Source organism: Pleurodeles waltl, chromosome 12 (genome assembly GCF_031143425.1).
Source record: "Pleurodeles waltl isolate 20211129_DDA chromosome 12, aPleWal1.hap1.20221129, whole genome shotgun sequence".
NCBI classification, from domain to species: Eukaryota; Metazoa; Chordata; class Amphibia; order Caudata; family Salamandridae; genus Pleurodeles; species Pleurodeles waltl.
This window is the reverse complement of record NC_090451.1, coordinates 589,246,415-589,259,125: the sequence shown is the minus strand read 5'-3', so window position 1 is coordinate 589,259,125 and position 12,711 is coordinate 589,246,415. Positions and strand designations below refer to the sequence as shown.

The 12,711-nt window shown below is 47.0% G+C and overlaps 1 protein-coding gene across 3 annotated transcripts in view; it reads right to left on the bottom strand.

Annotated features, from left to right (window-relative positions):
- Nucleotides 1–12,711, bottom strand: part of DUSP23 (dual specificity phosphatase 23) — a 145,314-nt gene that overhangs the window by 92,446 nt on the left and 40,157 nt on the right. The window lies entirely within an intron of this gene.

Genomic DNA, 12,711 nt, shown 5'->3' with positions numbered 1-12,711 from the left:
CACGTCGACGAGGACGTCACTCTAGCCCACGCGACGCCGTCTGACGTCATACAGGCAATAAGAAGTCCTCGCCGACGTGCCGATGACAGTACCAACATTTTTTACGTGCATGAGAATAATAATAATAACCCAATGCAATGAAAGAGCAAAGCAACATCTCTTAATATTGTAAATCACACAACATTGCAATAAAATAGCTGTAGATTTAATATAACCTTTTTTTTTTTTTTTTTTTTTTAAACAAATAAATATATTTATACATACGAATCATGTATATACCCAATATATATATAGATTTATATATACATATACACATATATACAAATATCATACATGCAAAATGTATTGCAACTTTGAAGACCAAAAGGAGCACACTCAAGGATTGCTTGGAGAGACCAAAAAGGCAACGGGGAGGCGGGTGGGACCGTGAGGAATCCACAGGTAGCTAATGTATCCACCAGAAAAGTCGTTACCGAAGGTAAGTAACTCGTTCTTCTGATGGATACAACTACCTGTGGATTCCTCACCTGATGAATAGAGTCCCAAAGCAGTACCACACCCGGCGGTGGGTGCCTAAATGGTCAAACCAAGAAATCCTGCAGCACTGACCGTGCAAAATGACCGTCCCTTCTGACCTCAGAGTCCAAACAGTAATGTTTCACAAAAGTGTGAAGGGACGACCAAGTTGCGGCCTTGCAGATGTCAACCACAGGAACACCCCTGGCCAAGGCCGAAGAGGCCGACTTAGCTCTGGTGGAGTGAGCTCTAATGCCCTCAGGCGGATCCTTCTTTGCCAAAGAGTAACAGATTTTAATGCAAAGAACAACCCACCTGGAGAGTGTTCTCTTGTGGACTGCCTTTCCTCTCCTCTTGCCCACGTATCCGACAAACAGCTGATCCTCCAGCCTGATATCCTTCATTCTGTCGATATAGAAGCTCAACGCCCTTTTTGGGTCCAGGCGATGTAGTCTTTCTTCCTCCTTTGAAGGATGAGGCGGAGGATAAAACGTGGACAAAGTGATTGTCTGAGCCAAATGGAAGGGTGAAACAACCTTCGGAAGGAAAGCAGCCTTGGTCCTCAACACCACCTTATCCCCATAAAACGTTATATAAGGGGGTTTAACCGATAAGGCCTGCAACTCACTCACTCTCCTTGCAGATGTTATAGCTACCAGGAATACTGTTTTAATAACCAAATACCTTAAGGGGCAAGAATGCATAGGCTCAAAAGGGGACCCCATAAGGAAAGTCAGGACCAAGGACAAATCCCATTGAGGCATAACGAATGGTTTTGGAGGATATTGATTCAGAAGACCTTTCAAGAATCTGAGAACAATAGGGGATTTAAATAACGATGGTTGGTCTGGAAGACAAATGAAGGCTGACAAGGCCGACAAATAACCCTTAATGGTAGCTACTGCACAACCTTTCTGCGCTAGAGACAGTGCAAAAGACAAAACATGTGACAGATGAGCATGTAAGGGATCAATCTGTCTCTCTCCACACCACATAACAAATTTAGACCACCTATTAGCGTAGATAGATTTAGTGGAGTGTCGCCTGGCCGCTAAGATAACATCCACTACATCAGGCGGGAGAGAGAAGGAACTCAGGTTGCCCCGTTCAATCTCCAAGCATGTAGGTGCAGACTCTGGAGGTTGGGGTGTAAAACCTGCCCCTGCGACTGCGAGAGGAGGTCTGCCCTGAGAGGGAGACGGAGCGGAGGGCACAGTGAGAGTTGGAGAAGGTCGGAGTACCATACCCTCCTTGGCCAATCCGGAGCTATTAAGATGACTTGGGCCCGGTCTTGGCGAATTTTCCTCAACACTCGAGGAATCAAGGGTATGGGGGGAAACGCGTAAAGCAACTGGTCGCACCAGGTTATCTGAAACGCGTCCCCCAACGCTCCCTGCATCGGATACTGGAGGCTGCAGAATAACGGGCAATGCGCGTTCTCCCGAGTGGCAAACAGATCTATCCGAGGAAACCCCCACATCTGGAAGATTAAACAGACTTGATCTGGATGGAGACGCCACTCGTGGTCTGCCGAGAATTGGCGACTGAGACTGTCCGCACGTACATTCAAGACCCCGGCCAGATGATTTGCCACCAAGCAAATCTGATGGTCCTTTGCCCAGGACCATAGCCGAAGAGCTTCTCTGCAGAGAAGGTACGACCCTACTCCTCCCTGTTTGTTTATGTACCACATCGTGGTAGTATTGTCCGTCAGGACCTGTACCGACTGACCACGAAGGGATGGGAGGAAGGCCTTGAGAGCCAAACGTACAGCCCGTAACTCCAACAGATTGATATGAAACACCTGTTCCTCTGGAGACCAAAGCCCTTTGATCTCCAGATCCCCCAGATGAGCTCCCCATCCTAGGGTGGAGGCATCCGTTATTACCGTGGCCACTGGTGGCGACTGCGCGAACGGCTTCCCCTGTGAAAGATTGTTGCCCGCAATCCACCACTTCAATTCCACAGCAGCATCTCTGGAGATCTTGACAGTACCTTCTAAATCTCCCTTGTGTTGAGACCACTGCCTTCGGAGGCACCACTGAAGAGCCCTCATGTGCCAGCGAGCATGCGTGACCAACAGAATGCAGGAGGCGAACAGACCGAGCAGACGAAGGACCTTGAGGACTGGAACTACCGCTCCATTTCGAAACATTGGAACCAATTCCTGAATATCTTGAATCCGCTGAGGCGGAGGAAAGGCTCGACTCAATGTTGTATCCAGTACTGCCCCTATGAACAGGAGGCGCTGAGAGGGCTCCAGGTGAGATTTGGGCACGTTCACCGAAAAGCCCAGGTCGAACAACAACTGGGTTGTTGACTGCAGATGATGCGACACAAGCTCCGGGGACTTGGCTTTGATCAACCAGTCGTCCAAGTAAGGGAATACTGCTATCCCCTTCCTTCTGAGCTCCGCCGCAACCACTGACATCACCTTTGTGAAGACTCGAGGTGCTGAAGTAAGACCAAACGGGAGGACCGCAAACTGATAGTGCTGCGACCCTACCACAAACCGGAGATACTTCCTGTGCGACTTGAGTATCGGGATATGAAAGTAAGCATCCTGCAAGTCGACAGACACCATCCAATCTTCCTTGTTCAACGCCAAAAGCACCTGTGCTAGGGTCAGCATCTTGAACTTTTCCTGTTTGAGGAACCAATTCAAGATCCTCAGATCCAGGATTGGTCTCAACTGACCATCCTTTTTGGGAATCAGGAAGTATCTTGAGTAACAACCTCGACCCTTTTCCTGCTCTGGGACCAACTCTACCGCGCCCTTTGAAAGGAGGACTTGAACCTCCTGTTCTAGCAACAGGAGGTGTTCTTCTGAACAATAAGATGGGCGGGGCGGGATGAGGGGCGGGAACTCCCGAAAGGGAAGGGCGTAGCCTTTTCCCACAATGCCGAGAACCCAAGTGTCCGTTGTGATAGACCTCCACTTGTGGAGAAAACGCTGTAATCTTCCCCCTACAGGAGAGGAGTGAGTGGGAAACGGTGGAAGCCTAAGGCTGCTTCCCCTGCTGCACCCCTCCAGAGGACGAGGAAGAGGCAGAGTGCTGTTGAGAGGCTCCTCTGGTACGGACCCCACCCCTCCCCCTCCCTCTAAATGACCTATAGGGGAGGGAAGAGGCGGGTTGCTGGAACCTCCCCCGAAAGGAAGAGGAATAAGAGCCACGCCCAAATCCCCGAAACCTCCTGAAAATTCTAGAAGAGGCAGAGGAAGAAGGAGCTTGCAGTCCTAACGATTTGGCTGTGGCTCTGCTCTCCTTAAATCGTTCCAAGGCCGAATCTGCCTTGGCTCCAAACAGTCTGTCCCCATCAAACGGGAGGTCCAGCAGGGTCGACTGCACATCCGCAGAGAACCCTGAGTTTCGGAGCCAGGCCTGTCTTCTTGCCACCACAGCCGTGCCCATCGCCCTGGCCACCGAGTCGGTCGTGTCCAGCCCAGACTGGATAATCTGGGTCGCGGCAGCCTGGGCGTCCGAGACCACATCCAAAAGACCCTGGGGAAGCTCCGTGAATGAAGACGAAATATCATCCATCAGCGCATGGATGTACCTCCCCAGAATGCACGTGGCGTTGGTGGCCTTCAACGCCAAACTGCATGACGAAAATATTTTCTTGGACTGCGCATCCAGTTTCTTGGAGTCTCTGTCTCCAGGCACCGTCGGGAAGGAACCAGGCGCTGACTTTGAGGAACAGGAGGCTTGCACCACCAAGCTCTCCGGCGTAGGGTGTCTAGAGAGAAAGCCAGGGTCAGATGGTGCAGCTCGATACCTCCTGGCCACAGCCCTATGAACGGCCGAGGAAGACACCGGCTTCTTCCACACCTCCAACACCGGATCCAGCAAAGCCTCATTAAATGGCAAGAGAGGCTCAGCTGCAGCAGAGGCCGGATGCAATACCTCTGTCAGCAAATTCTGCTTTGCCTCTGCCACCGGCAAAGGCAGGTCCAAAAAGCTCGCTGCCTTCCTCACCACAGCATGAAAGGAAGCAGCCTCCTCCGTATATTCCCCTGGAGATGAAAGGTCCCACTCAGGGGAAGTGTCCAGCCCACTGGCTGTATCCAGACCATGCAGTCCGTCTCCAGAGTCCTCAATCTCTCCCTCCTCTAGGACTCGCTGGTACTCTTGCTCTTCTAAAAGACGGAGAGCACGCCTCCTCGAATGAAGTCTCTCCTCGATACGCGGAGTCGACATGGCCTCCGCCGACGTCGAAGAACGGCGCCGATCTCCAGAAGCATCTGACGCCGCGTCCGGCGCCACAGGCAGCTTCGGCGCCGAGGCAGGAGCCGGAGGACGAGGTCTTGGAGCCGATGGACCAACCGGAGTCACAGGGCAAAATCCTGACTTCGACGGAGGGGCAACCTCCGGGGCCGAAACATCCGAAGCCACCGGAGCGGCCACCGACGCCGGCACCGGCGCCGAGCCCACATTCCCAAAAGGGAGAAAGGGCATAAAGGGTGCCGGCCGAAGAGGCGCAGGATCACCCAACGAAAAGGCCAAGGGCCCCGAAGGACCAGCCGGAGCAGCTCCTGGAGCCATCTGCTGAAAGATGGTATACATCGCATTAAGAAACGCGGTACTATCGGCTCCAGGAGTGGGAAAAGCCGGATACTGGGGTGCCTGGATCGAAGGCGACCCCGACGCCGGCCTCGACGTCTGCGACGCCGGAGAAAACACAAGAGGCTGCACCACCTCAATCACTGACGCCTGACCAGGTGAAGTCGGTGACGCCGGAGAGGGCAACGGCGTCGATGGATGCGGCGTGACCGTGGGGCTGACCTCCCAAGTCCTCCGACGCCGAGCCGAAGGTGACCTCGAATTAGACTCCTTGCTGGAGTGACGTCGTGAGTCTCTACGGCGCCGGGAGTCTCGATGACGCCGGTGAGACCTTGGCGAAGAAGACTTCTTATGATGTTTCTCCTTCTTCTTTGACTTTGCCATGAATAACTTGGCCTCGCGCTCTTTGAGGGCCTTCGGATTCATGTGTTGACATGAATCGCAAGTCGAGACGTCGTGGTCGGAGCTCAAACACCATAGACAGTCGGAGTGAGGATCTGTAACTGACATCTTGCCCCCACACTCTCGACAGGGCTTGAAACCCGACTTCCTCTGAGACATTGTTACCGCAGAGAAGACTACGCAGCAGACAATACACTGTAACCACGAAGGTAACAGTAACTCCCTCGAAGATAACCGTTTCGAATGCACGGAAAAAAGGGAACTGTCATCGGCACGTCGGCGAGGACTTCTTATTGCCTGTATGACGTCAGACGGCGTCGCGTGGGCTAGAGTGACGTCCTCGTCGACGTGCAGAGACTAGTAAGAAGATTTCCGTCAAATGCTGGCGCCATGGGAGTATTCATCAGGTGAGGAATCCACAGGTAGTTGTATCCATCAGAAAGGAGAGGTTTATGTTTTTTAGAGAGCTTGAGATCAAATGAACTTATTGCCCTAAATGGCAGATTCACTACTTTCTATTCCGTCCGGGGGCAATCATTTAATTGATTATATGGTGCTATCTTATCAAATGTTTGGAGTCTGACCCCAGTTTAAGGTATTGAGGATGTAGTTAAGTGGTCATGGTATTCTTTTGGTGGTCACTGATTTATAGTTCAAGGCGCTTGGCTCTTGGAATTTCAGGAAAGGTGCCGTAGTTTATAATAAAACAAATGGGTGCACCTTTTGGTCTAACAGTAATACAATGAATGTGGCCTCTTGTATAAAAACAGTGACTCTGGGCTCATTTGATACCTCTTCAGATAATCCTATCCACTGGTTTGAAAAGCAGCTGCCACTTTTTCGTACCTTTGGGTGTAAAGTTGGAAGTATTAGAGCTAAGCCACTTGTGATTATTCGTTTGGTGGCAAGAAAGATACATTTTGATGTCAATTACTTGCTAAGGAAACAGTTTAAGTTGTTGTCAGTATTGAGGCAAAAAGAAATCAACTGGCTGAAGCGTGTAAGAACTAGACTGAAGGCACCTGAACATAGGAAGGAGGAGGATCAGAAATTGATTAATCTGAGAGAAGCTGCCTACTCTTGTGATTCACATAGATATTGAACTTTAAAAACCCAGTTTTGTGACTCTAGAGGTAAGGCTGAGGCCATTCCTATTTCTGGTGAAGAGTGGACTCACTATGTTTCGCAATTCTATACCTCTAATTCTAGCTATAATGTCCAGCTGGAGCTTAACACCGAGGACAACTCATTGAATACATATAGTGTGCCCTCCCGCAAGGAGAAAGAGAGTATTATTAAGGGAGCAAGATCCTCAGGGGAAATGGGTCCCGATGAGCTTCTGATTAAACAGGAAGTGTCTGCATGGGCTCTTTTTTGTGTCCTGTGGTTCAATATTGCTATTGGACTGGGGTCATAAAGTCCTCTTTTAAGGGAAGTGTTATTGTACCCTCATATAAAAAATGTCCCAAAACATAGCCTGCATGTTATAGGCAGTTTGCCTTATTGGATGCGATTTGGAAATTGTTTGCCAAAAGTATTCTTTACATCTGCAGGAACTGGCTTTTGGCAATAACATAATTCCCGCTGAGTAGGCCAATTTTTGTACGAAATGTGGAACCCTAGATAATATTACAGCTCTCCAAACGTTGACTGAAAAGTACTGTGTGGGTAAGGGCATGCCTATATACTCTGTCTTTATTAATTTCTCTGCAGTGTTCGATAGGGTTGTCCCTGGGATGCTGTGGAGGAAAGTGTCTGCACTGGGGTTTCCGGCTTACCTCCTTAGGCCAATTATTATTCTACACTTTTCCACTTGGACTCAGGTCTTGATGGGAGGGAATCAGGGTTTGTACAGTAAAGTGGAGACTTGAACTGGCTTGAAGCAAGGGTGCTTTCTTGCGCCCTTTCTTTTTTCTCTTCACACCCACAACTTACACTGTAGAGTTGGACAAACAAAAGGGGACCTGCCTAAACTGGGATTAATGAATGTAAATTGTCTACTTTATGCCGATGAAGTTGTAATTTTGGATTTAACCCCAATAGGATTATAGTGACGTCTTGATGTGCTGGGAATTTACGCTGAGGAATATTTCCTAAAACTGAATATTTCTAAGAGCTTAGGTCCCACAGGTGTAGAGTCAGGAAAGTTCTTTAGGGACTGATCGGCTGGAAGTGGTGAAATTTAACCATACCTTGGTAGAATTTTCTCTAGTAACTGTCGAAATAAATATCAGATTAGTCAGTATAGAACTAAGGCATTGCCCCATGCCTCAGATATTTGTAGACTGTATAAGTGTTGCGGGCAAAGGCACTTCGCCCATGTTCTTACAGTTTATAAAATTGAAATACCACCCTCATTGAGTTATGCTTGAGAAGTAATGGAGGAGCAGTACTGGTCCTTTTTTGAGAAGGCTGAAGGGCGTATTTGGCACCAAATTTGTGATCTGAACCATCTTGCTGCCCCTTGTGCCCTCCGGCTTCAGTTTGGATTCCTTTCTACAATTGTGTTTGCTATGGCAGCTGTTCTGGGGGGGGGGGGGGGGGGGACAACTTATTGAATAAAACACTAAACATTTTATAAAGCTTGAAAGAAAAGAGTACTCTCTTTCAAATTATTTGAAAGCTTTGGATTTGTTTAAAATTGGTCAAAATTAAATGGCACCTCTCCCCAAGCTTCTTTTAAAATATTTGATGAAAAATCCATCTATGAATTGAGTCGGAAAATGGATATTCTGATTTGTGCTCAGCACGCACGGAATTAAATTGTTGAAGGGAGCAGTATCCGTATAAAACCTCAAACATATGTTTTATGGAATCTTCCTCATGGTGTGCATGGAATAATTTTATTACTAAGGTTGAATTTGCTTCCGCTGCGAGTAGTTACTGGATCTTGGGAGGGTATACCTAGGGATGACAGGCTCTGTGATCTTTGTTTGAGTGATGTTCAAGATCAAAATCATGTGATATTTGTATGTCCCTTCCTTCACTCACTAAGCCGCCAATTGTTAAGACCACTGTTTATAAAGTATAACATAACCTCAGCAGCGGAAGCTCAACAATGCTTATTTGCCAATCAAACTCAAACAGATTGCACAAAAAATGTTTACATTTTTTAAACACTTAAAATATTTTTTGAATGCATTCATATACTGTAAAAGTTTTGTAAAAATTGCTTTGTAGTTTTGTATTTGTCGGCGAAGGGTAGCATAGGCAAATGCTGTTTGAAACAATGTCTCATGTTATGTACTAAGCTGGATGTTTGATTAGTATGAGTGTTGGTTGCACAGATTTGTCACATTTGAAAGATTATGTAACCTTTAATAGAAGTAATGTATTAGCACTTTACTTGCATTTGGGTTTTTATCACGGAGCAGGGCACTAAGCTGCGAGAAGTTGGCCTGGCTTGTAGAGGGTACCAGAGGTACTTACAACTTATACCAGGTCCAGTGATCCACCTTAGTGAAATGTAGGCAGTGCCTAGCAGCTTAGGCTGTCTAGATGTAGCTGTAGCAGAGCAGCCAAGGCTGAACTAGGAGACATGTAAAGCTCTTGCCGTACCACTATAGTCACACAGTACTTATACACAAAAAAAGACAATACTCACGGTTACTAAAAATAAAGGTACTTTATTTTAGTGACACAAGGCCAAAAATATCTTAGAGGCTATACTCCCTTTGGAGGTAAGTATTATACACAGTATATACACTAGTAACCAAAATCAGGTAAGTAAACAGTCATAAAATATTGCAAACAGTGAAAAACACAATAGATTGCAATGGGCCTAGGGGGAACAAAAACCATATACCAAAATAGTGGAATGTGAATGTCTGTTTCCCACCAAGGTAAATGTAGTGTGTAGAGAGGCGCTGGGAGTGCAAGAAAACACCAAAAGGTAAGTAAAATACCCCACCCCAGAGCCCAGGAAAACAGGAGTAAGGTACAGCAAGTTTCCTCAGAACACACTAGAAGTCGTGGTAAAGGATTATGCAAAAACCAAGCAAGACTGCAAGACACCAATGATGGATTCCTGGACCTGAAGACCTGTGGAGAGAGGAGACCAAGTCCAGAAGTCGATGAAGAGTCCAGGAAGAACAGGAGCCCCTGCTAACCCGGATAAAGGGGCAAAAGTGGATTCTCTGGTTGGAAGAAAAGGTCATAAATGCACCGAAGAAAACAGCTGTGGGTTCCTCCTTGGTGCAGGAGATGTCCCACATCGAGTAGAAGAATGCAGGATGGTTTTTCGTCATTGGATTCCGCCAACAAGCTTTGGCTCACGCAAGAAACATGTTTGGCAGGAAAAGGCGCTGCCCAGGCCCAGGCGTACTGGGGGTCTCGACTCAGGATGAGGAGAGAGAGTGGGATCAGCACTTCAGAGAGCCCTCAGAAAACCAGGCAGCACCCACAGGAGTCCCAGAATCCAAGGACAAAGGAGTTGTAAATGGCGGTCGTCGCAGCACTACACAAAGGGATCCCACTCCGCCGGAGAGTAACTCAGAGAGCTGAGCGTCGCAGGATAGAGCTGCTCAATCCCCAGGAGGGCAGAAACCTGTCTGTGAGGTGGCAGCAGCTGGGGCTGCAGTGGAAACCTCAGAGGACTGATTTGACAGTACTGGAGGTCCATGGTGGAGCGCCCAGGGTGCAAGGAATTGGCCCCCCAAAATACCAGAATCAGATTGAGGGTACAATTTCACAATCTTAAACACCTCACATGGCCATATTCGGGGTTACCATTGTGAAGCTACACATATGTATTGACCTATATGTAGTGCACGCTCATAATGGTATCCCCGCACTCACGAAGTCTGGGAAATTGGTCCTGGACAACGTGGGGGCACCTCTGCTAGTGCAGGGGTGCCCTCACACACAGTAACTCTGCACCTAGCCTTCAGGAACTGAAGGTTAGACATATAGGTGATTTATAAGTTACCTGGTGCAGGGAAAATGGCTGTGAAATAGTGCTTACACTATTTCACTCAGGCTGCAACGGCAGTCCCGAAGTTGTGTTTATATGAGAACCGTATGGGTGGCAAAATAAATGCTGCAGCCCATAAGGATCTCCTGGAATCCCAATGCCCTGGAACCTAGGTACCATATACTAGGGACTTATAAGGGGGGTCCAGTTTGCCAATCTGGAATGGAATATGGAGTCAGTAAACTATAGTGACAAATTTATAAACAGAGAGAATGAGCACTGGCGTTCTGATTAGCAGAACTCCAGTGACACAGTCAAGCATACTGACAACACAGTAAAACATACTGACATATAGGCCACAAACTATGTGCACTGAGGTCCTGACTAGCAGGATCCCAGTGAGAGTAAAAACACACTGACAAACAGGCAGAAATTGGGGGTATCATGCCAAGAAAGATGGTACTTACCTACATAAGCCTGCAAGGCCCTCTCAATTTTTTATAAACCTGTATGATTTTATTGTTAATGTTGCTTTCTGTTGACTTTTGTACAGTTTGTATTATTGTGGTCCTCTTTGGAGTGCCAAAACATAATAAAATACTTGTTGAGGAGGCAAGTGATGATCGACTGGACACTTTGAAAAATTAACAGAGAGATGCACATGTTTTGAACTGACAAAGGTTTGTTTACTGTCGAACACTTCGAAATTAAGACTGAAGTTAATTTTTTTAAGGGGTGAAAGTGTTCACTTATTAATGTTTAGTATGGAACTTTGTTACAGGGAAAGGTTGTCTTGGCAGCATTGTTAGTAGAACGACTGTAGATTGTGGTGTGGAGGGGGCAAAAAAACATGTGTACGGGGGTTTTCTTGAGACAGGGTTTAGAGTATTTCAGGGCTTAGAGAGAGGTTGGCTTTGTTGATGCTTAGCGATGGTGGGGGGAGAGGGTAATTGAAAGTTAATGGTAGAATAAAAAGTCTCATTAAGGCAGCCTTTTTCCACACACTATAGAGACTCAAGTGTTTTCTGGCAGACGCGGGCATGCCGTTAAGGTCTCAGTGTTGTTTTGTAATGAGATTTTTGTGCACATCTTGAGTAAGTTGCCCAGTGTTGTCGTTGAAAGAGACGCTCGGTTCCACTCTCCCTAGTCACCTTCTGTATTTATTTCTTATGATCTTCTACAAAAAAATATTCTTCCCGGAAATAAAACATGCCCTGCCCAGCTTCCGGAACCCAAAGAATAGTCTAATGTTGAGACCTCCAAGGTATACGAACTGAAGCAGCTTCATTTTAAACCTGAAGCTGAATGTAACATTGCAACTACTTACAAACTTGCTGGCATAATGGTTGTTTGAAAAAGATACGTTCAGAGCTCAGACACGCATTCTCGGCAGGATGGCAAACGTGGAAACATTTTGTAACTGAAACTAGTAAGATTCTGCAAAAAATCAATACATCGTAGGGAGGGGTTTAATTTCCAATTGACGTACGTTGGAGTGGAGAAGATTTTAGGTACGAGACAGCTAAATAATTGCACTTCTAGGTTTAAAAAATGGGGCATTCCCGTCTGACTCGAGTCTGTGGGCGTGCATGGAATGTTCGCGCCCTGAAAGACACTTGTGAATAAATACGTGCATTACATACAGCCTCAAAATCAATTGAGAGCTGTTGGCGACAATGCCCTTAAGGGTGTCCGCATGCCCGCCACCAGTGTCAAATGATGGGGTATGTAAAGCTACAAGCCTTCCTTTGGAAGAGGGTCTGCTATTGTGGCTAAAATGCTGAATGTTTCTCGTGCAAATGGAGTTCTAAACCCGACGTCAGACATCGATAATACCCTGATTTACTAGACAATATTACTTGGTCTCCCTAAGCCTCGTTTCCCTACTAAGATCCGAAAGTTTCGAAAAATATTAACAGAAAGAAGAGAAGGCATGGTATAATACCCAGAGCTCTTGACTTCAGAACTGGAGCACCAGGCTACAATCCCGGAACTCGCGTCAACATACAGTAAAGCTCTGCAGTGCCGCCTGAGCCAAGTTCGCGCAATATAAAACTGCAAAAACAAACAACTTAAAACAAGTCGAAATAGCCAAACGTTATCACTGAATATGAAGCACAGAGGCCCCTAATTACCGATTGCTTAGATCCTTTCTGCTGAGTCTGCTGCACTACCGTAGACGAGCTCCAGTTTAAACCCCTTTATAGGAAATAGAGAAATCTCACGCTCTTTTTACAACAGCAGGTCAAAGGTAAACAACTAAGAGAGCGTCTAAAACTTTGACTCACCTAAAGATACCAGATGCCAGCTACTATTTAC